This window comes from Tachypleus tridentatus, chromosome 8 (genome assembly GCF_004210375.1).
Source record: "Tachypleus tridentatus isolate NWPU-2018 chromosome 8, ASM421037v1, whole genome shotgun sequence".
NCBI lineage: Eukaryota > Metazoa > Arthropoda > Merostomata > Xiphosura > Limulidae > Tachypleus > Tachypleus tridentatus.
Genome location: NC_134832.1, coordinates 148006093 through 148032379, shown reverse-complemented (window position 1 = coordinate 148032379; position 26287 = coordinate 148006093). Strand labels below are relative to the sequence as shown.

General features: G+C 34.4%; 1 protein-coding gene across 3 annotated transcripts in view; it reads right to left on the bottom strand.

Moving 5' to 3' along the window:
• The window catches only part of LOC143223724 (matrix metalloproteinase-21-like), a 59745-nt gene extending 33886 nt beyond the window's left edge, over nt 1-25859 (bottom strand). Inside the window, exons 1-2 of one of the 3 annotated variants that reach the window (XM_076452064.1) lie at nt 25704-25832; nt 10625-10681 (exon numbers count right to left, since the gene is read on the bottom strand). The gene's annotated coding sequence lies outside the window, so the exon portion shown is untranslated. Of the gene's footprint in view, nt 1-7890; nt 8143-10624; nt 10682-25703 lie in introns of those variants that run through there. The other 2 variants (XM_076452063.1, XM_076452065.1) reach the window with 2 other exon arrangements.
• Between the last annotated feature and the right edge of the window lie 428 nt (nt 25860-26287).

Sequence of the window (26287 nt, the reverse complement as noted above, 5' to 3'; positions counted from 1 at the left end):
CTTGTAAAATATTACCCATTTCCCTCCTTGAAAGTAACTTAATATACATATAGGAATAATTTGAAATATTTTCTTTATACCCCTCAGGCGGCGGTTCGGAGCATTCATAAGGGTGTACTTTTTTTTTTTTTTTTATAGTAAAGCCACATTGAGCTATTTGTTGTATCCACCAAGGGAAATCGAACTCCTGATTTTAGCGTTGTAAATTCGAAGACTTAGAGACTTTCAGTCTCATGATTTAGATGAATTCACGTCAGGTTGATCATATGGCTAGAGCATATCTTCAGTCTCATGATTTAGATGAATTCAAGTCAGGTTGATCATATGGCTAGAGTATATCTTCAGTCTCATGATTTAGATGAATTCAAGTCAGGTTGATCATATGGCTAGAGTATATCTTCAGTCTCATGGTTCAAATGAATTCAGGTCAGGTTGATCATATGGCTAGAGTATATCTTCAGTCTCATGGTTTATATGAATTCAAGTCAGGTTTATCATATGGCTAGAGTATATCTTCAGTCTCATAATTTAGATGAATTCAAGTCAGGTTGATCACATGGCTAGAGTATATCTTCAGTCTCATGGTTTACATGAATTCAAGTCAGGTTGATCACATGGCTTGAGTATATCTTCAGTCTCATGGTTTATATGAATTCAAGTCAGGTTGATCACATGGCTAGAGTATATCTTCAGTCTCATGATTTACATGAATTCAAGTCAGGTTGATCATATGGCTAGAGTATATCTTCAGTCTCATGATTTACATGAATTCAAGTCAGGTTGATCATATGGCTAGAGTATATCTTCAGTCTCATGGTTTACATGAATTCAGGTCAGAGTGGCGATCTAGCCAGAGTATATTTGATAAAATTGTAGTTAAGTTGAATGTATGACTGGGAAAAGCGGATTCTGAAGCCTTTTGTCTCAAATAAATGGTGAAATATAATGTGTAAAGAAGTTTGATCTGTTGTCATGGATTCAGTGAAAATTGTTCATGACGTCACGATACGAGAAAGGACATTATGGGCTGTCTTAATTATTAGCTATAAAACCCAATAAAACATTCTCACATCATAATGCTTTCAAAACCGTTGTTAGAGGTCGTTACAATGCAGTAATGTACCCTTAAAGTTGCCGTCTTACCCATAACCCATTTATCAAGAGAAAACAATGATTATGTCAAATTGAACGTTCGTTGTTTTCTATTCTGTTTTCTAATTTCGATGTTCAAGTCATCTTTACTAATACTTAACCTAAAGATTGTAGTCCATCTGCGAAATTTTGCGCCACAGAAATCCCTGAGCAGAACAAATATGTTGGTCTGTAGCGTTAAAACTCTTAAAAAAAAAAAAAAGTCTTGGGCCATAAATTGAAAGCTACATTTAAAATGTTTTCATATGGAATAGATAATACGCTTGAACGATGGATTTAAATCTGAGTAGAAGAAATGAAACGCTGTATTCAATACACTTTGAAGATTCATGGAGTATTTTCCTCATACCACCACCATCCCTCTCTCGACGACTCAGTCTAAGCCTCAGGGCTCCTTTCCTGCTACCAAAACAGCACAAAAAAGCCCACTGTGTAGCATTACGCTAAAATAAATAAATCCTTTACTCGTGGAATTGATTACAATTAACTGTTTGTGGATGGTGCTAATCCTTATAAACCCTATTCTGAAGTGTATCATGGGATAAGCGAGGGTCAATCCAGTATGGAGTGTTCTGTCCTAATATTTGTTTGTAATGCAGTGTGTGTTAAATTATACTTTGACTTTTAACTAACTCTTGTTGAACTCCTAGTTAAAGGTCTGTTGAAGTTTGGAAAGACAGTTTATTTGTCCGGGCTATTTCGATAGCCCTGAATCTCTCGTTGCACCAATAACGGATATTACTTAGAACACTTTACAGTAACTATTACTGGAGGAATGTATAATACCAAGAGCTAGACACATAAATTCAGAGCCAAACCAAACTGTAATTATGGCATGCATTGTTGTTCTTTAGCAAAAGTACTACGCTAAAAATATTGCCTCCTGGAAGCGAGCTCAACTGTGATACACTTTTATCAAGTTACTCAACCATCTGCTGTATAGCTGCCAACAGTTGCTGTGTTGAAATGTTATAATACCGTTTGCAGGTGGCGTGCTCAGATGATATACACGTCGAAGAGCATTAAAACGTTTAAAGCATTTTGCTTTATTCTGTTCTCACACGGTGAATTAGAAAACAAAATCTTTAGTTGTACAAGAAATTTTGTTTATTTATTTTCCTAAATAGAGAATATTTACGTGAATGGTTACTTTTTATTTTCCTATGTAGGACTAGTAACTGGGACACTTGCCAATCCAACTTATGCCACAGTATCGAATCATCTTGTATCTGTTTTGCTCCCTAGCGTAAAAACAACAAATTTCTTATTTAAACGGCGCCAAGTCTCACATCTCCAGCGAATACAAAATATTTCACGAACAGTTTGAGCCACAGCGAAGAGCAAATGTTTGGCGTAAGGCCAGAAAAAAGCAAAAATACTATTATACTTTAAATTAGGCTATTTTAAGCTCCAAACAATGACCATAAATATTTACGGTTTAGATAATGCTGCACATACTGCAAAACTATATATATAATTATTTACCTTCATTTAAATAAAGAGCACCGTACACTTGATAAACCATCAATAAGTCAAAGTGATCAGTTGTTTAGCAAGAAAACACCAATAACACAAATTATTCAGTTGTGTAACAATAAATCATGAATAACACAGTTATCAGCTGTTTAACATTAAATCACCAATAACACAAAGCGGTCAGCTGTTTAACAATAAATCAAAGTGATCAGCTGTTTAACAAGAAATCACCAATAACACAAAGCGATCAGCTGTTTAACAAGAAATCACCAATAACACAAAGCGATCAGCTGTTTAACAAGAAATCACCAATAACACAAAGCGATTAGCTGTTTAACAATAAATCATCAATAATACAAAATGATCAGTTGTTTAACAATAAATCATCAATAACACAAAGAGATTAATTATTTGGGTTTTCTAAAAGTTGGTTACTCATTATTAATTGTTAATTGTTCTCCAGCTCAATGCTACACAATAAGCTGTCTGTGCTCTATCCACTACGAGTATCGAAACCCCGTTTGTATGTTATAAACTTACAAACTTGCTACAAACAACTGGGGGAGGTTAAAGTAGCATGTGATCAAATTTATCATCTCCGTGATTAATGTTACACGCTTTTTAGACAAACGTACAACTCAAGCAACTAAAACTACATGCTCTTTAGAAAAACGTTCAACTCAAACAAATAAAACTACATGCCCTTTAGACAAACGTTCAACTCAAACAAATAAAACTACACAACCTTTAGACAAACGTTCAACTCAAACAAATAAAACTACACAACCTTTAGACAAACGTTCAACTCAAACAAATAAAACTACACAACCTTTAGACAAACGTTCAACTCAAACAAATAAAACTACACAACCTTTAGACAAACGTTCAACTCAAACAAATAAAACTACACCCTTTTTACACAAATGTACAACTCAAGCAAGTAAAACTACACGCCGTTAAGACAAACATATAACTCAAAGAAATAAAAGTACATGCTCTTTAGACAAACGTACAACTCAAGTAAAACTACACGCTGTGTAAATAAATGTACAACTGAAACAAATAAAACTCTCCAAACAAAATGTTACCGACGCATTCCTCCTGCCCCTCTCTTGTGAAACTGAAGTATCGTAAGTATGACCTTTGAAATATTTCAAATTTATCTTTAGTAAAGTTCAAAAGTTATCCACAACTCTCTAACCACATTACCTAAGGAAGAGAAGCTTTCTCCTTCAGAAGTTAAAGAAAAAGAAACAATGGTTCCTCAAAGCTCTCGGGTTAGGTTTGTTTAGATAATCGGTTTTCTTTCTTATTGTACTATTTTAATCCTGTAGGTTTATTTATATTTTAAGTGTTCTGACAAGATGTACCGCCCAAGAGCTCGAGTTCTGTCACCATACAACTTTCAGGAGCATCTCTATTACTTTTGTACTTGTTTGATTAGTACAGAGATATAACTATCCACCACTAGAAATGTACGTAAGTATTGCGACTTCAAAAACTTTCGATAGCAGAAGTTATTTCTCTACTAAAACGGTACGTCTATGAAGTAAAGCTTGGTGTTCTTGTTTAAAGTTAAGCACAATGGGCTATCAGTGTTCTCCCACCACGGGTATCGAACGTTGTTGTCTGCAGATATACTGCTGTGCCACTGGATGAGCAAAGCTTAATGTGAAATATTATTATAACACATTAGACACTAGTTTCTACCAACGTTAGTTGTGGCGATCATTTACCAACTGATATCGGAACGTTAGACACGAGTTTCTATCAACATTAATACTGACAGCCATTTACCAACAGATACTAGAGCGTTAGACACGAGTTTCTATCAACATTAACACTGACAGCCATTTACCAACAGATACTAGAACGTTAGACACGCGTTTCTATCAACATTAATACTGACAGCCATTTACCAACAGATACTAGAACGTTAGACACGAGTTTCTATCAACATTAATACTGACAGCCATTTACCAACAGATACTAGAACGTTAGACACGAGTTTCTATCAACATTAATACTGACAGCCATTTACCAACAGATACTAGAACGTTAGACACGAGTTTCTATCAACATTAATACTGACAGCCATTTACCAACAGATACTAGAACGTTAGACACGAGTTTCTATCAACATTAATACTGACAGCCATTTACCAACAGATACTAGAACGTTAGACACGAGTTTCTATCAACATTAATACTGACAGCCATTTACCAACAGATACTAGAACGTTAGACACGAGTTTCTATCAACATTAATACTGACAGCCATTTACCAACAGATACTAGAACGTTAGACACGAGTTTCTATCAACATTAATACTGACAGCCATTTACCAACAGATACTAGAGCGTTAGACACGAGTTTCTATCAACATTAATACTGACAGCCATTTACCAACAGATACTAGAGCGTTAGACACGAGTTTCTATCAACACTAATACTGACAGCCATTTACCAACAGATACTAGAGCGTTAGACACGAGTTTCTATCAACACTAATACTGACAGCCATTTACCAACAGATACTAGAACGTTAGACACGAGTTTCTATCAACATTAATACTGACAGCCATTTACCAACAGATACTAGAGCGTTAGACACGAGTTTCTATCAACATTAATACTGACAGCCATTTATCAACAGATACTAGAGCGTTAGACACGAGTTTCTATCAACATTAACACTGACAGCCATTTACCAACAGATACTAGAACGTTAGACACGAGTTTCTATCAACATTAATACTGACAGCCATTTACCAACAGATACTAGAACGTTAGACACGAGTTTCTATCAACATTAATACTGACAGCCATTTACCAACAGATACTAGAACGTTAGACACGAGTTTCTATCAACATTAATACTGACAGCCATTTACCAACAGATACTAGAACGTTAGACACGAGTTTCTATCAACATTAATACTGACAGCCATTTACCAACAGATACTAGAACGTTAGACACGAGTTTCTATCAACATTAATACTGACAGCCATTTACCAACAGATACTAGAACGTTAGACACGAGTTTCTATCAACATTAATACTGACAGCCATTTACCAACAGATACTAGAACGTTAGACACGAGTTTCTATCAACATTAATACTGACAGCCATTTACCAACAGATACTAGAACGTTAGACACGAGTTTCTATCAACATTAATACTGACAGCCATTTACCAACAGATACTAGAACGTTAGACACGAGTTTCTATCAACATTAATACTGACAGCCATTTACCAACAGATACTAGAACGTTAGACACTAGTTTCTATCAACATTAATACTGACAGCCATTTACCAACAGATACTAGATCGTTAGACACTAGTTTCTATCAACATTAGTACTGACAGCCATTTACCAACAGATACTAGAACGTTAGACACTAGTTTCTATCAACATTAGTACTGACAGCCATTTACCAACAGATACTAGAACGTTAGACACTAGTTTCTATCAACATTAGTACTGACAGCCATTTACCAACAGATACTAGAACGTTAGACACGAGTTTCTATCAACATTAATACTGACAGCCATTTACCAACAGATACTAGAACGTTAGACACCAGTTTCTATCAACATTAATACTGACAGCCATTTACCAACAGATACTAGAACGTTAGACACGAGTTTCTATCAACATTAATACTGACAGCCATTTACCAACAGATACTAGAACGTTAGACACGAGTTTCTATCAACATTAATACTGACAGCCATTTACCAACAGATACTAGAGCGTTAGACACGAGTTTCTATCAAATTAATACTGACAGCCATTTACCAACAGATACTAGAGCGTTAGACACGAGTTTCTATCAACACTAATACTGACAGCCATTTACCAACAGATACTAGAACGTTAGACACGAGTTTCTATCAACATTAATACTGACAGCCATTTACCAACAGATACTAGAGCGTTAGACACGAGTTTCTATCAACATTAACACTGACAGCCATTTACCAACAGATACTAGAACGTTAGACACGAGTTTCTATCAACACTAATACTGACAGCCATTTACCAACAGATACTAGAATGTTAGACACGAGTTTCTATCAACATTAATACTGACAGCCATTTACCAACAGATACTAGAACGTTAGACACGAGTTTCTATCAACACTAATACTGACAACCATGTACCAACAGATATCGTAACATTAGACACTAGTTTCTATCTCTATCAACACTAGTGCTGGCGATCATTTACCAACACATACTAGAACGTTGACATGGTTTCTATCAACACCAGAACACTAGTAATCAGGTCCATGATACAGAATGCAAGCGATCAAATAAGAAATACTAGAACATTAGAGATATATAACCAACGCTAGAATCCTGGCGTCGGTTAACAGTACAGCTATAGAAAGCTGAATTTGTTGAAGTTCACGGGAATTGTTTAGGTTGGAAATGCCTTTACCATGTAGAATATATTTATCCAACTATAGATTGGCATACATAATTAATATTAAAGTATACCTACATGAATACAAACATTTTATTGTATGTATAATGGGGAGACAAGTGGAGCAAACTGTATTTTGTATGATTATTAGTTGCTGAATGTGTGTTATGCATCAATGGTAGTAGGTTTAAACACAGATATGTTTTAGTAACTAAAGAACAACCTCCAACCTTCACTGTAGAATGTGATGAGACGTCCATGAACACATCTATGTCTTGTGACATAGATCATAAACTGACAAGATATTACAACGAGGCTTGAAGACTTCTTTTTTGTGACATAAAATTCTAAGATTCTACAGTGAGAGTTGGAGACTGTTCTTTAATTAATAAAGATCTCTTTGGATTGTACTAAGCAGCAAAGTCAATAAACTGAGAGAAATTCCAGAAAAGAGACAAAAGTGTTAAGACCTTGCTTTGGGCCCAAGCTTGCAATTCATACACGGTCCCCTTGTAAAATATGAAGTGGTCATAATTCCCTTAACAATTCCTAAGATTATTTGACATATGTTGGTTTATTAACATACTCCTATTACCCTCTACATAATTTCTGGCTAAATATAACGAACTTTGTTGTTTTTTTTAAAAAAATATTACTGTAATTATTAATATTAAATTTTCGGTCTACGCACTTAGAGCAAAATTAGAAATCAATCCAGTAATATGAATATCTAATTTAATATACTGTTCTTGTCTGTTCAGCGTATCAGATGATACAGTTCTAATTACTACTGGTTTCAATATCACATACTTAGACACTCACCCACAGTTCTTGTCGATATCGTACATTGTCTTCTGTCCACGACAAAATATTCGTTAAATATCTTGTCCCCTTTCGTGTGTTTTGGGGTGTAACACCCCTTACTTTATTAGTTTACTCCCAATTAGAGAAGATTACCAGCCATGTTAATATCCTCCTTGCCTAAGTATGTACTTCCTGAGTATTGGTCGCCGTGAAAATTTCCAGAGGTCCTTGGATGTGGTCCCCAACTTCCTAGGGTCCAAGAGTACGTTTCACATTTCCAGGACACTTTTCGTATACAAGTTAGATAAATCAGGGTCCAACCAAATCTTTGTAAAAATGTTACGGGCTTTTAGTAGTGTACAAAAGGCTACATTATAGTATATAACCTTTAAATATGAAATACAGATTACGTAGCTGGAAACGCGAATGTTATAGGATTTACACATTCAATAAGAGGACAGTTTATATAGAAGAATTATACGTATTTTATTTCATTTCTTTTTCTCATTAGGCGTAATTGCAGACCACTAAAAACATAAGTTTCGTGAAACCATGATTTAGGTAACGTAATGACAATAGTAACAAGAAACTAATGAGAAATGGCTAATTTGTATACGTTCGATCAGTATTTAATAGACTCGCATGAAAAACAAAACAACAACAACAGGGAATCTACAGTTCGTGGGTTTGAATCTCACCACCAAAACGTTCGTTCCCCTTTTAGGTGTGAAGTCGCTATAATATGACGGGAAATCCCACTATTTGTTTGTAAGGATTATCTAAAAGTTAACGGTTCGTGGTGTTGACTAGCCGCATTCTCTGTCTATTACTTCTAAACTGGGGATGATTAGTGTGGATAGCCCTCGAGCAGTGACCTCCACGTGGAATGGAGGGCCTCAAGCCTCTACCATTTTGCCTTAAAAATTGTCAAAAACTACAAAAACACAGACCCGATTTTATATCATGTTTGCTGCGAGCTATTAAGAAAAACAACAACTATATTAGTATTAAAATTAATGACATACAGAGATTTTCATGTCTTTAAAATAAAAATATTAACATTAATAATAATTTATTCGATACTGCAATAACTCACTACTTAGTTTTATATCAAATGTTTATAACACTAAGTCAATAAAAAAAAAAAGAGAATCCGTTTCTATGGATTTTTACCCTACCAGAGATACCCAAACCACTTACCCTATAATCTCTTCTAATATCCATCCATATGATAATCTAACATTGCAAATTAATCTTCAAAATAAAAATAAATTGAAAATAATAATCGATTATAATAATATTCAGTCTTTGTTTGCGATGAAGATGCGCGCGCACTTTTATTTCAACGAAATTAAACAAAAGGTGGACGTAAATATGCTTTTGTAAACATTTTGTACAACACAGTAAAACCCTAAAGTTCTTAGAAAGGTCAGGTTGTTAAAGGATCGCGGGTTCGAATCCCCGTTACACCAAACATGCTGGTCCTTTCAGCCAAGGGAGCGTTACAATGTGCCGATCGATCCCACTATTCGATGGTAAAAGAGTAGCCCAAGAATTGGCGGTGGGTGGTAATGACTAGCTGCCTTCCCTCTAGTGAGTCTAGTCTTACACTGCTAAATTAGGGACGCATAGCGCAGATAACCCTAGAGTAACTTTGCACGAAATTCAAAAAAACAAACAAACAAGTACGGTTAAGTTTAGCTCTAACTAAACTTAAGCAAAAAACGTTCACAAGTTACAATGTTAATATTACCTCTACTGAACACATATTAACTAATAAAGGCTTAACTAATATTAGGCCTAAAGTCTTACAGATTTCGGTCTGCAGACTCGCATCGTTAAAAACCGTGTTTTGATACATGTGGTGGGCAGTGCACAGATAACCCATTGTGTAGCTTTGTGCTTAATTCTAAACAAATAGGTTTCGGTGTCTGCAATTAGAATTATTTTGTATTATTCTAAAAGTCCTGTATATAAACAAGTACTGTTGCAAATAAGGATACTAATCTGAGAGCAAATGTTTCTTTTGTCTCTGCCAGCATACTGAGGACTCTAACCAATACTGTTAATCAAATTAATATTAAAGGCGGAATTGCATCTACCCTGACTAAAAGACAAACATTTAATACTTTGGTTCCTGCACCAATCACATTTTTTTGCTCTTAAAAAAACTGGACAGTAGTTTACGCTAAACCTAACGTAATCCTTCTTTCCTAACTAACAATGACTAGTAACCAATGAATAAAAACAACGCATTTAGTAACATATTAGAAAGAGAATGGGTACGACATGAAATGACCATTAACATCATCTTTAGCCACATGTTTGAAGAAGATAAACAATAAGTGTTTTGTATCTTAGAAATTTAGTACACAAATTAATAAGACCAATACGATTTTTGTATCAAATATGGAAGCAATGGTGAACAGCAATTCCCCCCCCCCAGTGAATTACCAGTGGATATCTTTACTGAAAAAATATATTTAGATTATTGTTATACTTATTGTGCGTTATACAGTAACTAGTTATCACTATACCTATCCCATCTTCATTACCTGTTGTTATACCTTGTACATGCTACACTTACTACATGTTACAAAGTAACTGGTTATCGCTACACCTGTTACATCTTCATTACCTGTTGTTACAGATTTTAAGTGATACACTTACTCTTTATTAATTGAACAGGATTTCTCTGTAAATAATTATCGTCCGTTTAAAAATAATTATTGATAAATCTTAAATAACCTACCGTACACACTTCACCAGTACTCCCTCGAAGGTACAATTACCCACAGTTTTCATTTCCCTAACAATGCAGAATATATTATAGTTATAATCACCAGATCATTACGGGGCAATATAAGAAATAGCAGTCGAGTGACTGCGCATGAGTGGGACATTAATGACGTAATACCGTAAGAAACTTGACAGCGAGGAATACAAGAACCGTGCGATATCTTTTTCTTAATTATACGGTAGCTGGTAAAGTGAAACACGATCATACTATTAGCAAACAAAACTAATGCCGGAGGTTAAAAAACACCCCCTGCTGGTATCGTAAGATCACGTAATATTAATTAATTACAGTTGCTTGTCGTATTTTCCGTCGATGTCAGATGTTAGTTTTCTGGTGCATACAATTTGATTCATGTACGCTCCTAACAGGTGTTATTTTTTTTATAAACTGGAACTTTTGAAAAAACTTCAAAAATACTTCCAGAAGTTTTTGTTTTGTGTTAATACGACTTTAGAATCTACTTTAAAGGTATTAGTGATATTGGAAAATACTTTCAGATGTTTGATAATTAACATTACAACAGTGGTTCCCAACCAGGGGTACAGGGGTACGTTCCAGGGGGTGCGAGATAACATTTGTTTTGGCCACCTTCACCTTTATTCTTAAATAAATAATTACTGTGAGGGGTGCGAGAATATATTAAAAAATTTTAGGGGTGCGGGGCATAAAAAAGGTTGGGAACCACTGCATTACAGTCAATTAAAACAAATTAACCAATCACATTACGCTAGCATTCCCAAATTTTGAAATTAGTAAACTGTTCTTTTTAGGGCAACTCCAATCGAATATTGGAATTTGATCATTACTCTTATAACGCGTCTATATTGCAGAATCATAGTAATGCTTAACAGGTTCTAACTGGTCACAAGACGTTATTGGGGGAGGAACTGACACAAGTTTTGTTTATACATGAATATAATAATGACACTTTGCTTAACAACAATCGACGATAGCTCCAGCCTAGTGTTTATATTCCGTAAGAGGTATTATCCATTGTTTCTTTAATGTTACTTCCATTAACATTATTGGTCATGGTGATCAACATATTGACTTATTTTTACATTATTATAGCTTTATTATAAAAAAACACACACATTTGTTTGAACTGTTAACTCAGTATATGGATTAAAGAATAGTCTAAATCTCATAAACTGGCCAAACGTCGCAAGCCATTATTGGGTTTATGGCCGAAAATATCGTTAACAGTGAGAACACCGAACTGATGAAACAGTGCGTTCTAAAGTTGATGGTTAAGAACGCAAAAAAAAATATATATATATATATATTTAATTAGCGTCTCTCATTTCGCGGTTGATGTTTTTTTAGTTTTTAAAGTTAATATTAATAGCACAAGACACCGTGGAAATTGTAGTAGCGCCCTCTTCTCACTAGAAACACTCATGTTAGGACAATTACAGTCGAGATCTTGATAATATTACGATGTTTCACTTATCATTAGACACCCGTGCCTGCATTAAAACGCCACTTACTTTCCGTTAATTCTACTTCGAAGCGTTTCGTAGAAGACACTTCGGTTTGGAATGTAGAGATAGCTAGGCTGTTGTAGCGGTGTTCTCATTCCACTTCTAAATATATACACCGTAAAGATTTTTTACAACACGTGCATGTCAGGGAAGGGTTCATGTTTTCCACAACCATTCTCACGTTAGAGAGTAGTGTCACCGAAAAGTGAAACAACTTGTGACTTAGTAGTTGAGAGTGTTTCTCTATAATCAAACGAGTTACCGGAAACTAATTCTTACAAGTTATTTCTCTATTCTTAATTCATAAACAGACAAGTTTCTCCTCATAAAGAGCTTAAACCAAAAAGAACTTGTAAGTTACATAAAATACTATCAAATCTAGACTCGTTATGTAACATTGTATGTGAAGTAGGCCTAAACGAACAATATTAACAAGAAGCAACTCTTCCCCTCCCCAAAAAGCTTAGCTTTAAGTCTGAAGTTAATACTAAAAACAGAGTTTTGATACCCGTCCTGGGAAACAAAGAAAGCCCATTTTGTAGTTTCTCGCTTAACAACAAACATTTTGTTTTTTGATATGTTAACTTTCATCACCAGAACAATGCTATCTGTTTTATAGATATCGTGGTGTGATTTATATATAAAAGTGTATTGCTGATATATATATATATATACTATTTATCCCTCCATTCCTTTAAGAAAGATAATTTTAATTAGGCTTTGGTTAGGCACAAGAAGTTTTAGGGTAATTTATCTACAAGTTTGTTAAAAGTGTAAATATTTATTTATACATTCTTTCTTCCTGTATAATTTTTTCTTCATATTTATTTAATATCCAGACGAAATTACTTTAATCAGCATTAACAGACGATCAATAATTATATAGACGAATTTGTAGGTTGTAGTACCCTAAAGTGAAAAAAAAAGTTTTAATTTTTTACGCGAACGAATTTATGTTTATAGTCCGTTAGATATGTTTTCTGCCTTTTAATCTGTGATAAAAAATTATTTAGAAATCAGGCTTAAGTAGCCATGATTTTTTAATTTTTCAATCAGAAGAAGAAATTGATTATGGTGTTTGCTATCTACATTTTCCAGTATATATATATTTTTTCAATTGTACATCAAATTAACATTATCAAGAAACATCAACTCCCTTCTTTTATTTGGAAAACTTCTAAAATGCGATAAATGGATACAGATTCCTCCTTTTGTATAGACGCAGAGATTGTTTCATGATGCTCTATCTTCTCCAATATGGCGTAACCATGTTAGTCTCAGTTGGAAAGAAACACACCCGGATGTCACTATGTTAATGGATCTCTCGTACACATTTACCTAAACTGTTCAAGAACTGATGATTTACAAGTTTCGTCTTTAAAACACGTACCTTGATCTTAGCTTATAGCTGCGTTAATTTTGATTTATAGGTAGTTATTTTATCTTGATAACAACCGTCTCAAAATACAATAACGTAACATTATCTATCGTATTAGCATAAGGAGTTTTATCGTAAACAGTATCAATTATAAAACTAAATATTTTTTATAAACGTATTTCACCGAAATACACTTTGTTGTTACGTCAAACTAAGTTGTCCTGTTTAACTATTTTTCTTAGTGAAAACTAGAAACACGACTTGGTTTCAGTACAGTTAACCTCCCGAAAGCCTTTCGTTCGAACTTCCAAGTTTAAGAAATATTAGATAACCTATTTATTTTCCTGTAAAATTTATTACTGTATATTAGTAGCCTCTCTATAATCATTGTTTACACATTCTAGTGATTGTGAAATCTGTTGTTATCCTGAACGACAAGCGCTGTAATGACTTAGATATGAAATGTATCATTCTAACAAGAATATCCTTCCCAATTAATTCTCAAGACTATAGTGCTCATTGTTGTGAATGGGTCTTGTTACACGAAGCTGACTGGTCTTACATTACACGACATCCAACAGTGGAACAGGGAGGGACAGAACAGTCTTTCGTCTACTTTACAAAAATAAGCGGACTTTGGTCAGTTTCGGTTACTACAAAGTTCGAAGTACAGCTGAAATTACCGACTGGACGAGTTTCACAGATGTACTGGACGTCCAAGTTTAAAGATTTGAAACGTTGCATGTTAAGATTACTAAGCTTTAAGATTGGCAAGTTAAAGTGTTTTATCAAAGTTGTGTAAACTGTTGAAATTAATAATGATTATCAATTACAAATTTCTCCCATCAGTTGAGAATACAAAAATCAGTCATAATATGTAGGCTTAGATAAAGCTAATGTGTCACAGCTCAGTTTCAACATATAGTGCAGAAAAGAAGTAAAAAAAAAAAAAGATATTTAGGAAAAATATCATCTTTAATTTACTTAACCGCCCTCTGTGTTTTGAAAAGTAAATTTCTGTTCAAATTTCTTCGATGTGAATGATATAAGACCTTGTCGAACATTTCTTCTTATCAAGAGTAGGAGCTAACAATCACGTGTGTTAGTGGGGTGGGGATAAACTGGTGGGTGAACGAAGGGAGAATGTTTTTTACTTAAAATTTTCAAAGTGGGGTGGCACATCTGAAATAATGGTGACGTAATAAACACTGTAAAACAGCCGTAGATATATATATAAAAGCAACGTTAAGTTTGAAAATACATATAAAGGCAGCAGAAAAGATAAACTTTGAGTAAATATAACATTTTCACTGTAATATGCCTTTGTTTAAAATATAAATTTTAATTTACAAACTATAGATCCTACTAGCAGCGATACAAATGTATACCTACTAATAACCAAAGGTTTTAATTACAAAATATAAAATTTGTTTCTTTCCCATATGCATAAGAAACATTATATTATCGATAATATAAAATTAGTTATCGACAATAAAAGTTTATTCTTGCCAATATTCTAAGGAAAAAACAAACTTAATTTTCCTAACAGTAACCGCTTGTCTTTCTTACTATTAATAAAATGCACAATGAACCTTTATTTTATTATTAATAATAAACTGTACTTCCGAAACATGAAAGTTTATTCTTACTAATTTTAAGAAGGTTTGTTTTGTTTCGAATTTTGCACAAAGCTACACAACGGCTATCTGCGCTAGCCGTCCCTAATTTAGCAGTGTAAGGCTAGGGGGAAGGCAGCTAGTCATCACCACTCACCCCCAACTCTTGGGCTACCCTTTCACCAACGAATACTGAGATTGACTATCACATTATAACGCCCCCACGGTTGAAAGGGCGAACATGTTTGGAGCGATAGGGATTCAAACCCGTGACCCTCGAATTACGAGTCGAGTGCCTTAACCGCCTGGCCATGCCGGGCCTCTATTCACAAGGAAACTTTATTTTACCAACAAGAAATACTACTTGCCAACACCTTCTGTTTAATGACAATTATCCATCAGACAAACATCTGGCAATCAGCCAATATTCGAGCCTAAGAATACATCGGTAGAGAAATTATTAACTTGAACCTATTACACGTGTTTGTTTATAATATCAGTTACTATTATTATTCTACTTCAGGCGAAAAATTAGCTTTTACCATACAGCTATTTTGATACATAGTAGAGAATATTTATCTTATTTGAAAAAATATGTCATTTGTTTAATCACAATGAACTATCCCCAATATACTCCTGCAGAGATCAAAGCCAGGTTTTCATTCTATAAGGCCTCAACTTGCTCCTAAGCCACCAGAGGTCACTGAGTGAAACTAAGAAAACAACACGCAGAGACTAGAGGCAATATTTCTACTTTGGAGTGTTCGAATTACCTTTGAAAATCTAACAACATTTAACTATGATTTTGGGCCTGGCACTGCCTGGTAGTTAAGACAATAAATCCTCAAACTGTGGGCTATGAGATCAAATCGAGTCACCGAACGTTGGAGTGTAATAATGTGATGGTAAGCCTTACTACTCGTTTAGAAATTCAAGTGAAGAATAAATGCCTTCCTTCTAATCTATCATTTCAAAATGGTCCTACAGTAGCTTAGCACGAAGTTCAAAACAATTAAATAATTGATTTTATTTGAAAATTTATCTGAAGTAATAAAATCAATATATACAATATTGGGAACAATAATTGAAACAGCTAATAAAACTATTATGAAATAGAAATACTGTAGAGAGTAATTCCCTATGACAATGGGCTGTAGCAGAATACAGTCACCGGGCCGGGGTGAATACTATTTCCAGCGGTAGTGTGTTAAGTACACTCATGGATGCTAGGACTAAATAGCCATGTGACAATCCAGTGCAGACACCTCCAAAGTTTTAAGTGTAATTACATTCAGATACACACACACCCATTGAGGCCACTTTGCGATATGTAGCTGGCTGCTTAGAAACTATTGCTTAATAAAGATAACCAAACCAAAGCGGGTCTTAGCATAATTATTTAAGAATCCCCCCAAAAAACAACAACAATAAACAAAACAAAGCATAACGAAAGCATAACTTGCCATAATTACTCAAGAACCCCTTAAAAAAACAACAACAAACAAACAACAAAACAAAACATAACTAAAGCGGAACTTGCCATAATTACTAAAGAACCCCCCTAAAAAACAACAACAAACAAACAACAAAACAAACCATAACTAAGGCGGAACTTGCCATAATTACTCAAGAACCCCCCTAAAAAACAACAACAAACAAACAACAAAACAAAACATAACTAAAAGTGGAACTTGCCATAATTACTCAAAACCCAACAAAACAAACCAAAATGGAAACAACAAAACAAACAACAACAAAACAAAACATAACTAAAGTGGAACTTGCCATAATTACTCAAAACCCCTTAAAAAAACAACAACAAACAAACAACAAAACAAAACATAACTAAAGCGGAACTTGCCATAATTACTCAAGAACCCCTTAAAAAAACAACAACAAACAAACAACAAAACAAAACATAACTAAAGCGGAACTTGCCATAATTACTCCAAACAATGGGATGAGAAAATATGCAAGGATTATCTTTACAGATAAATTGAAACTGAAAAAATTGCACAAAAATAAAGAAAGTTTGTTCTGTGGTGAAGATGAAAACGATTCCACGGTAAAAGTTAAACATATCGAGACTAATACGGATGTGAGGTCCATCTTAGCTAATAGAGCTGGAAATATATAATAAATTAATGACAACCTCACAACTGATAGTTCCAAATGGAGTTGTTTTTCTTAATAAATCACGCAATGCCCTCGGTAACAAGACCTATTATACAGGGATTCATCTTAGATAGTACAGCAATCACAAGAAAGCAGATAATGTGGCAAAACTAAACTTGGCTAGAGAAATGGCCAATGGACACCCACAAACAACCTGCACAAAGTCTTTTTCTGAATGTTATTAAGGTATTTAGGATCACACAAAAAAACAAGTAAAAACTAGGAAGGAGAAATTGCAACCAAACAAGTTGGTTGACTTGTAAGAACAATAGAGGGCAGTTCTAACAATATTTCCTAATCATACGTTGATAAAATTATATTAGGTTAAATACAAGGTGTACTGTTCCGTTTCAAGCAAACACAAACCACGAGGGCCCGACATTGCGAGGTGGTTAAAGCCCTCGACTCGCAATCCGAGTGTCACTGGTTCGAATCCCCGTCACACCAAACATGCTCGCCCTTTCAGCCGTGGGGCGTTATAATGTGACGGTCAATCCCACTACTCGTTGGTAAAAGAGTAGCCCAAGAGTTGTCGGTGGATGGTGATTACTAGCCGCCTTTCCTCTAGTCTTACACTAATTAGGGACGGCTAGCACAAATAGCCCTCGTGTACCTTTGCGAAAAATCCCCCTCAAAAAAAAACCACGAGTGCATTGTAGAAAAGAATCGACTTTGTTGCATTTTTTGTAGTACATTGTTATAATGATTTACTAACCATTTAGTTGCAATTACATAATGTTCGTAGCTTCTGCGCGTGTATCAACCTTATCATTACATAACTTTTTAAATTCGATCTCTCCATAATTACCAAAAATGAGTAAGTTCAACATTTTTGTTTGTCAATATGTGGAACCTGTAGAAAGAATAACTTTGTACCAAATCCCATTTAAATTGTTCAAAATACAACTGATTAAGTGACAAAAAATCCTCAAAATGATGCTTTCTGTATGAATTCTGACCCTCCTAAAAAGGCTCAAATGAGCAGATCCAACTTTAAATAGGTATTTTAGCCTACAAAGATTTATATTTGTGCCAATTTGCATCTTTATTGCTATAAACATGACTACACATTAGCTCAAATATACATTTATCGGCGGTTTTACATTTGACTCAATAAAATCATTGACATGACTCAAATGTCATGTCGTTAGAAAAACCTTTCTCTCAGGAGTTTGGATTGCATATTGGCTTTTCATTTGGAATCACTTTACCTGTTTTATGATTTGTTAAACTTTTCAGTGCAACAAGTATGGTATACGACTGCACAATGTCGTTGTCATCAAGTGACAACTGCCCTCACTTTCAACTTTAGGTTGTTTTTATTGCAAAGTATTTCAAAAACAACACTTTACTCAATTGTAAAGTCCTTAAAAATGAAAATTAAACTAAAAACAATTTATGTGGGCTTTTTCGATTGCTTTATGTCTAAATACGTATGCGCAGTTCATTCAAAACCATATGTTTATTACTTTCTGAACACTCGGACGTTTCTGTATGATTAGCTAAGTTTGCCTCAATTAAAACATTACATTCTTTTGTAATATTTTAGCTACGGTTCGTTTCATAGACTGTTATAAAGACATCTTAGCTACTTTTTTCTTTACTAAGGGTTTTATTTTTCATTTGTGTGTGTGTGTGTGTGTGTGTGTGTTTCAGTTCGTGAAACAGTATAATACACTGTACGCTATTATCAATACCATCACTTTATGGTTTACTTAACGTTAGCTTTGTTGAATAAAGTTGCGTCTACGCGAGTTTTTACATGGTCATACAAACACTTTTTTTTCAGATAGACCAGGATTTATCGAACCAACACATAATATTGACAAGAAAACGCAGCTTAAATGGCGAGCGCGAAAAATTATATAATGAGGAAAGTTCAAAAGAATGGCATGAAAACTACCGCGAATATCTTGCGGGTCGCAGATTGTAACAACAGTGGATCGGTAACGTGTCAGTCAGTAGCTTTGTTTGTTTGTTTGTTTGGAAATTTCGCACAAAGCTACTCGAGGGCTATCTGTGCTAGCCGTCCCTAATTTAGCAGTGTAAGACTAGAGGGAAGGCAGCTAGTCATCACCACCCACCGACAACTCTTGGGCTACTCTTTTACCAACGAATAGTGAGATTGACCATCACATTATAACGCCCCCACGGTTGAAAGGGCGAGAATGTTTGGAGCGACGGGGATTCAAACCCGTGTCCCCCAGATTACGAGTTGCACGTCTTAACCCCCTTGGCCATGTTGGGCCTGAAAAAAAGGTAATGGACTGTGAAAAAAATCCAGAGACAAAAACACAAGTAATGAATTTCTGCTGGAAAAAAAAGCGAGAGCAGACAGATTCCGATGAGTAAAATTGAAGGAAGATAGAATGAAAGGTAGGCGTAGATTCGTTTGGCTTCATTAAATGATAGACTGGAGAACCATGGTTATCGACCCTCGGAACTGCGAAGGGCACGTGATTTTGAACGTTACAGAATCGAAGTGTAAAGAAAGTTGTGATACTTATTGTTCTTCAACAATCTTAATTTGAATTGATCCTAAGGACCTTCTCCCATTGACACCGGAGGGGGGAGAGCCCAAGCTTTAATAAAAATGAAAGAATTTTTTTAAACTTACATTAACCTTAAATAAACATCGGATTTCAAGCTGCGGATGAACTATGCCTAACGTTAAAACGAAATTTACGATAAATCATGGTTGTTGTTTCGGATATTATTACTGTTGGTTTTGGTCTGGTATGGCCAGGTGGTTGAGGCGCGCGGATTCGAATCTCCGTCACATCAAACACGTTCGCCCTTTTAGCCATGTAGGCGTTATAATGTTACGGTCAATCCCACATTTCGTCGGTAAAAGAGTCGCCCAAATGTTGGCGATGAGTAGATGTTCACTAGCTGCCTTCTCTCCAGTCTTAGGGACGGCTAACATATGCTGCCCTCGTGTACCTTTGTGTGAAATTAAAAGGGTAATTTTTGGTTTCTTTGGTGAAGTAAAACTTCACAACTTTAAGGGAAGCCAAGAAATTTAACATCAGTGATATCTCAACCAGAGAATTAGTCTAAAATTTATCACATTAAAAACCTAATGAAATTTTTTTGGAATATGGGATAATTGCTTATTATCCCGTAAAAGTGATTAATATAACATTTTGCCCTATTCACAGTTTCAGGAATAAAACTTCTAAAATTACGAAGTTCCGAAGAGAAAACAAACTGATTGTTTCACATCATAAAACTTCACAATTACTATCGATTATGCACTAAACTATCTAAGAATGGCTAATCATACTCTCGTCTACTTTACATTTGGATGTTTGTTATTCAGAAATTCATCAGCGTGGTTCTATGAATGAAAGACAATAAATGTATCTCTATAGTACAGTTGTTTATAACCATCTGGACACACTTGGAGCCACTGCTGTTTATTAAAACTTAAAAGTAAATAAAACATTACAGATACGCTTAAGTCCCGTCTTATCACCATCGATTTGACCCTAAACTGTTCCATTAAACACAACATGGAAAACTATGGGTTTCAAAGACACCAACTTAGAAGATATACGTTTAGAGAACCATTCATTATATCTGAAGAACAGAAAATTAGTTCAGAACACAAACCAATGGTCTCTTATAACATTCTGTTAAACTGCATAAAAAACAGGCTATGCAATATTGATATAAGACACTACATAAAAAATTGTCTATGGCCACATTGTGGTTAAATTTTAATTCTTTACAGAATTCGAAAACTTGTACTTAACAAGTTTTTTTGGTAAATGTTTCGAAGTAATCACTCTATTTGTTATATACTCGAAGTAAACCTTCAGCAAGAAAGTTGATAATTTAAGAGTGCAAGTGTCGGTTTGTTTTTTTTTTGAATTTCGCATAGTTATACGAGGGCTATCTCCGCTTGCCGACTCTAATTTAGCAGTGAAAGACAGAGGGAAGGCAGCTAGTCACCATCACCTATTACCAATCCTTGGCTACTCTTTTACCAACGAAGAGTGGGGCTGATCGTACAATTATACCGTCCTCACGCCTGAAAGGCGAACGTGTTTTGTAAAACGGGAATTCGAACCCGTGATTCTCAGATTGCGAGTCAAGCGCCCTAACCACCTAGCCATGCCGGGCCAGTGCAAGTGTTAATATTTAAAACTACCGGTGTTACTAGAAGAACCAGGTTATATATTTCAACCAAACTATACAGCATTATAGAACCAACCGTTCCAATTTATTTATATAGATTCTCAGTTGTAATCTTTCTTTGACCAACAAAGATCTTTCGTTACAATCGTACGTGTTGAAATTTTATTATTTATTTATTTTAAATGTACCACTGTAACTTAAATATGTGTTTGGCCTTGTTAACTGAACAATCTTCATTCGGAATTGCTATGCCGCTTTTATGATTTAGTTTTCCTAAAACTGAATCAATGCGTTTTTCTTATTAAACTATTAAACAATAGTTTTAATGTACAGACAACAAGATGAGAATGCAAGTTCTTACTGTATCAAAATAAGAAACACATCAGCCCTTCGAACATCTTAAAATACTTTAAAATATGTCAAATAGAAGGAACTTTTGATGCCATGGTAAAATAAAACAATATAACATATTGTTTGTTGTCATATTTCTTCTCAAATCTTTTTAGTAAACAACCCAAGTAGTTATAAATTAAAAATAATTAGATATCTTATTTTTAGTAAGTAATCACTAGTGAATTATGAATTTTACATTTTGACACTTAAGTGAAAAACAAAGATGGAATAAAATGAAAATGTTTACATTGTCTCAAAAATGCTAAACGAAGAAAATTCTAAGTATAATTTATCACCAGTTCTATATATTTGTTCAATGTTGAGCACAAAGCTACACAATGGGCTAGCTATCTGTACTCTATCCATCACGATGTTAAAACTCGATTTCCTTCCTACAATACAAGCCTTTAGATTTACCGTCGAGACACTGAACAACAGTCCTAAGGTCAGTACAACTTGTTCTTCATATTTACAATCAGAATAAATAACTTATTTTAGGGAACTTAACGCAGAGCGAAAATTCAGATAAAGCAACCACCACCTAACGGTATGTACCAGTAGTTTACAGAATAAAAGGGAAATTCTAATCACCAGATATTAAAGTCTTATTCCCTTTGTCACTGTCGAGAACGCTTCCACGATTCTTTATCAGAAAGTTTTTGCAACAAAACTATCACTTGATTGTTGTTAGGTCAGCTGTGGTGTTTATTTATGTTGAATGCTCAGTATTCATGTTGATTGGTTAGAAGAGTTTATTATTATTTTTATATAATTTCAGTGACATAAGAGCAAAATAGAGTTTACTTCAGGATCTTTTATGACAATAAGTTGTAGCCAAAAGAAAAATAAAGTTTACCAAGCAGTGAGTCAGCTAAGCCTTGCGTTATGTTTATGTATTAGGCTTAATTACTAAATTAATCCACAAATAGGCCTATTATTACTAACGTTATAAAGTCAGTGTTTAAAAAGTACTGAAGAAATGTTAATTATTAAATATCCTTTTGGTATTTTAGCACTTATATTATCTACTTGGCCATAAAATGTAGATAAAAATAAAGATTTGTTCATACCAAAGAGTCAAATTTGTGTCGGAATGCCCGCACTGTTTTCTACATCCTGGCCAACAATACAGTGTAAAGGCCCAAGAGTGTTATTAAAGTTTTTTCAAGTGACGTATTTTTATTCACTTTGCGTAGTTTTTAGTAAAAATTGGGGATTAAAGAACTACTTCTAAACTGATGCATTTTGGAGGTACAGATAAGTTCGTTTTAATTAATAATTGTATAATTCTTGTTAATCATTCAAGAACGATTTCCCATCACTTTTGACGCACTTTTGTGCTAGTGTGTTATAAAGGAATATGCTACTAAAATCCTATTATTTAATCCTGTGTTTTGATCCTACAACTTCGGTTTAGATGAGCAGAAGGGCAGGTAAACAGAATGATACCAGTCTGGACGGCTAGAAAAAAATTAAAAAGTATAAAACTTTTTAACGAGCGAAAAAAAAAAAAAAAGTCGCTTACTAATTTTATGATCCCATCACTGATAAATAATATCATAATCAAACGCACGGAACAAATTACCTGAGGTACTTGGTTTAAAACAAAGTACACATTTCGAAATTGAAAATTTAATAGAATCGTCTGATTATGTTAAGTCGAATTCAATAAACATAATTTGAAAACACCTTACCCCGCTAGCGGCTCACCAGTAAACCTGGAACTAAAAAACAAACAAGCAACAAGTTTTGATACCGTAGTGTGCAGAGCACAGATAGTCCATTAACCAAAACAAACAAACAGGTGGATCTGGCATTTTAATGTTACTGAAACATCCGAATGTATTTTTATCCGAATTATCATTATATTAGCGAAAGTTCTGACAGTTTATTTAAATAAATGTATTTATACTTTAATTTGTTACAGAAGATGCGTTCCAAAAGAATACTGTGTATATTATACCTTATTGATATAGCCTAATGCTACAACATATGGATTTGTGTATGTTAAAAGATGTTGCCATGGGGTTGATGTCAGTAAATAAATCAATCAATAAAACGTACAAACCGTTTGTAAACCCTTAACAACTAAGGTTTGTCAGTTTCATGATACGTTTTAATTCAGTGCTTTAAACATAAAATACTTTAGCTAAATATTCTGTACTTTCTACACATTGTTACAAATATGCAATGATACAAATATTACCCATAAACAGACGTCACCTTGTCTTATTTAATTGTATCAGGAAATATAAAGCGTGTGACGTGTTGCTACAGGAGGGAAGACTGGGCGGTATCGTGTTTAATGAACATAATTGTAACATGTAACAATACGCACAATAGCTAAGGACACCAGTATTTTAATAAAATATAGACGATTCTTGGCAAATCAATAATAATTATTTTATTCTTGCGTTTTAAAAAAGTTCCATGTTATCAATAACTCTACAATTGGTTTACTTACGTTAAAAGTTTTAAACAACAATAATTCAGGACGTTAAGTTCTTGAAATAATTAAATATATTGTTATTTTTCGATACTTTGTGTCCTAACTATTAGGCTTAAAGTTGACGAACTAATTACCTTCACTACAAGAATTCAATGTGAAATTTTACGTAATAATAATTTAATAAAAATAGCAGAATCGTAGTAGTACTAATAAACAAGGCTCGGCATGGCCAGATGTTTAAGGCGCTCGACTCGTAATCTGAGGGTTGCGGGTTCGAATCCTCGTCGCACCTAATATACTCGCCCTTTCAGCCATTGGGGCGTTATAATGTGACGGTCAATTCCACTATTAATTGGTAAAAGAGTAGCCCAAGAGTTGGCGGTGGGTGGTGATGACTAGCTGCCTTCCCTCTAGCCCTACTCTGCTAAGTTAGGGACGGCTAGCGTAGATAGCTCTGGTGTACCTTTGCACGAAATTCAAAAACAAACAAACTAACAATGGCAAAGTATTGAAAATTGGTGACCAATGGTGTCTTATTATACCTGGGCAATAACGTTTATATTAACAATTAATAACTACTTTATAATAACTAAAATAATGACAACTTGTAACACATTAGATAATATATCCATATATTACTATATATACACTACAAGTTTTAAAAAAGAAGTCGACTTGAATAAAACAGCTTTACATTTTAAGATGTTTTATACTAACGATGCTAAAATAGTTGCTGAATTGTTTCGGCTTTAAATTCCTGAGGTAGATTCACACACGGATTATGAATTAGGCCTAATACCAACACAAACATCTATATCCGAATATGGAAATAAACTACTACACGATTTTTCATCCTACTAAGGTCCTCCCCCACTGACAGAGTTGGCGGCGTTCGATCCCGGTAGCGGGCATAGCAGACAGACCATTGTGCAACAAATAAGCAAACACCTCTTTGTACGTCTCTGTCTGCGATTGTTAACAACAAAAAACTACGTTGTTCTACAAACAATACATAACCGAAAACAAACACTATACCCAAAAACGTGGCTTACAGAACTGTTTGTAAGTCATCCTAGATTTTGAAGGCACTCTTAAAATCTTTAGAGCTCTTAAGTCCATGATAAATCAAGAAATAAATTGTATTTTATTAGTGTCCTAATTGGGCGAATGAGGCTTAAATATTACAAATTATTTGGGTTTATTCGTTTGTTTGTTTAAGCGAAAATCTGCATAATGGTCTACGTACACCGGAATTCATCGCAGGGATCGAACCCCAAAATGTAATATTATAAACCCTCGAGGTTACCCATCCCTCGAATCACTGGATTATCAACTTCGTGGGTGGTATAGGGTCTTAATCGCAATACGATCACTAACTATCGTATGTTCTTACCTGGTTTATGTCACGTTCTAGAGTTATCGTCTACAGTATCTAGCTTCTTTCCAACGTAAAACACACTTAATACCAGCTCTTAAAGTTCGTATGTTTACAGAACAGTGTTTTCATCCACTATGCACAGTTCACTCTGCTGACTCTGTTTATAAGTGTCGGTGTTCCCTAAGCTACAAGGCGTGTTTTCTTCCCCTTGATGTGCTATTGGTTAGAAAGAAAATGCGTCGTCCAATAAACTAAAAAATATTAAAAAACCTACAGAACGTTGTATGCTAGAAGATAGCTAATAGATAGTATCGCATACTAACAATATATGCAATACACGTTGTTGCACACTCGAAAATATGTTTTTAAAAAGCAATGTGTTCATGTAATAGCTGACGTTTTATATTAACATATTCCTGCTAAATGACACTAATTATTGGATGTTAACAATATATATTTACAATATCGTTTCACTCAAACAAACCTATTTTTAAAGGGAATAGATTGTTGAATGTTGACAATATATGTTGGATTAAAGTATCGTTTCACTCAAATAAATCTATATCAGTGAAAAATATTTAGTGCTAAAAATATATATT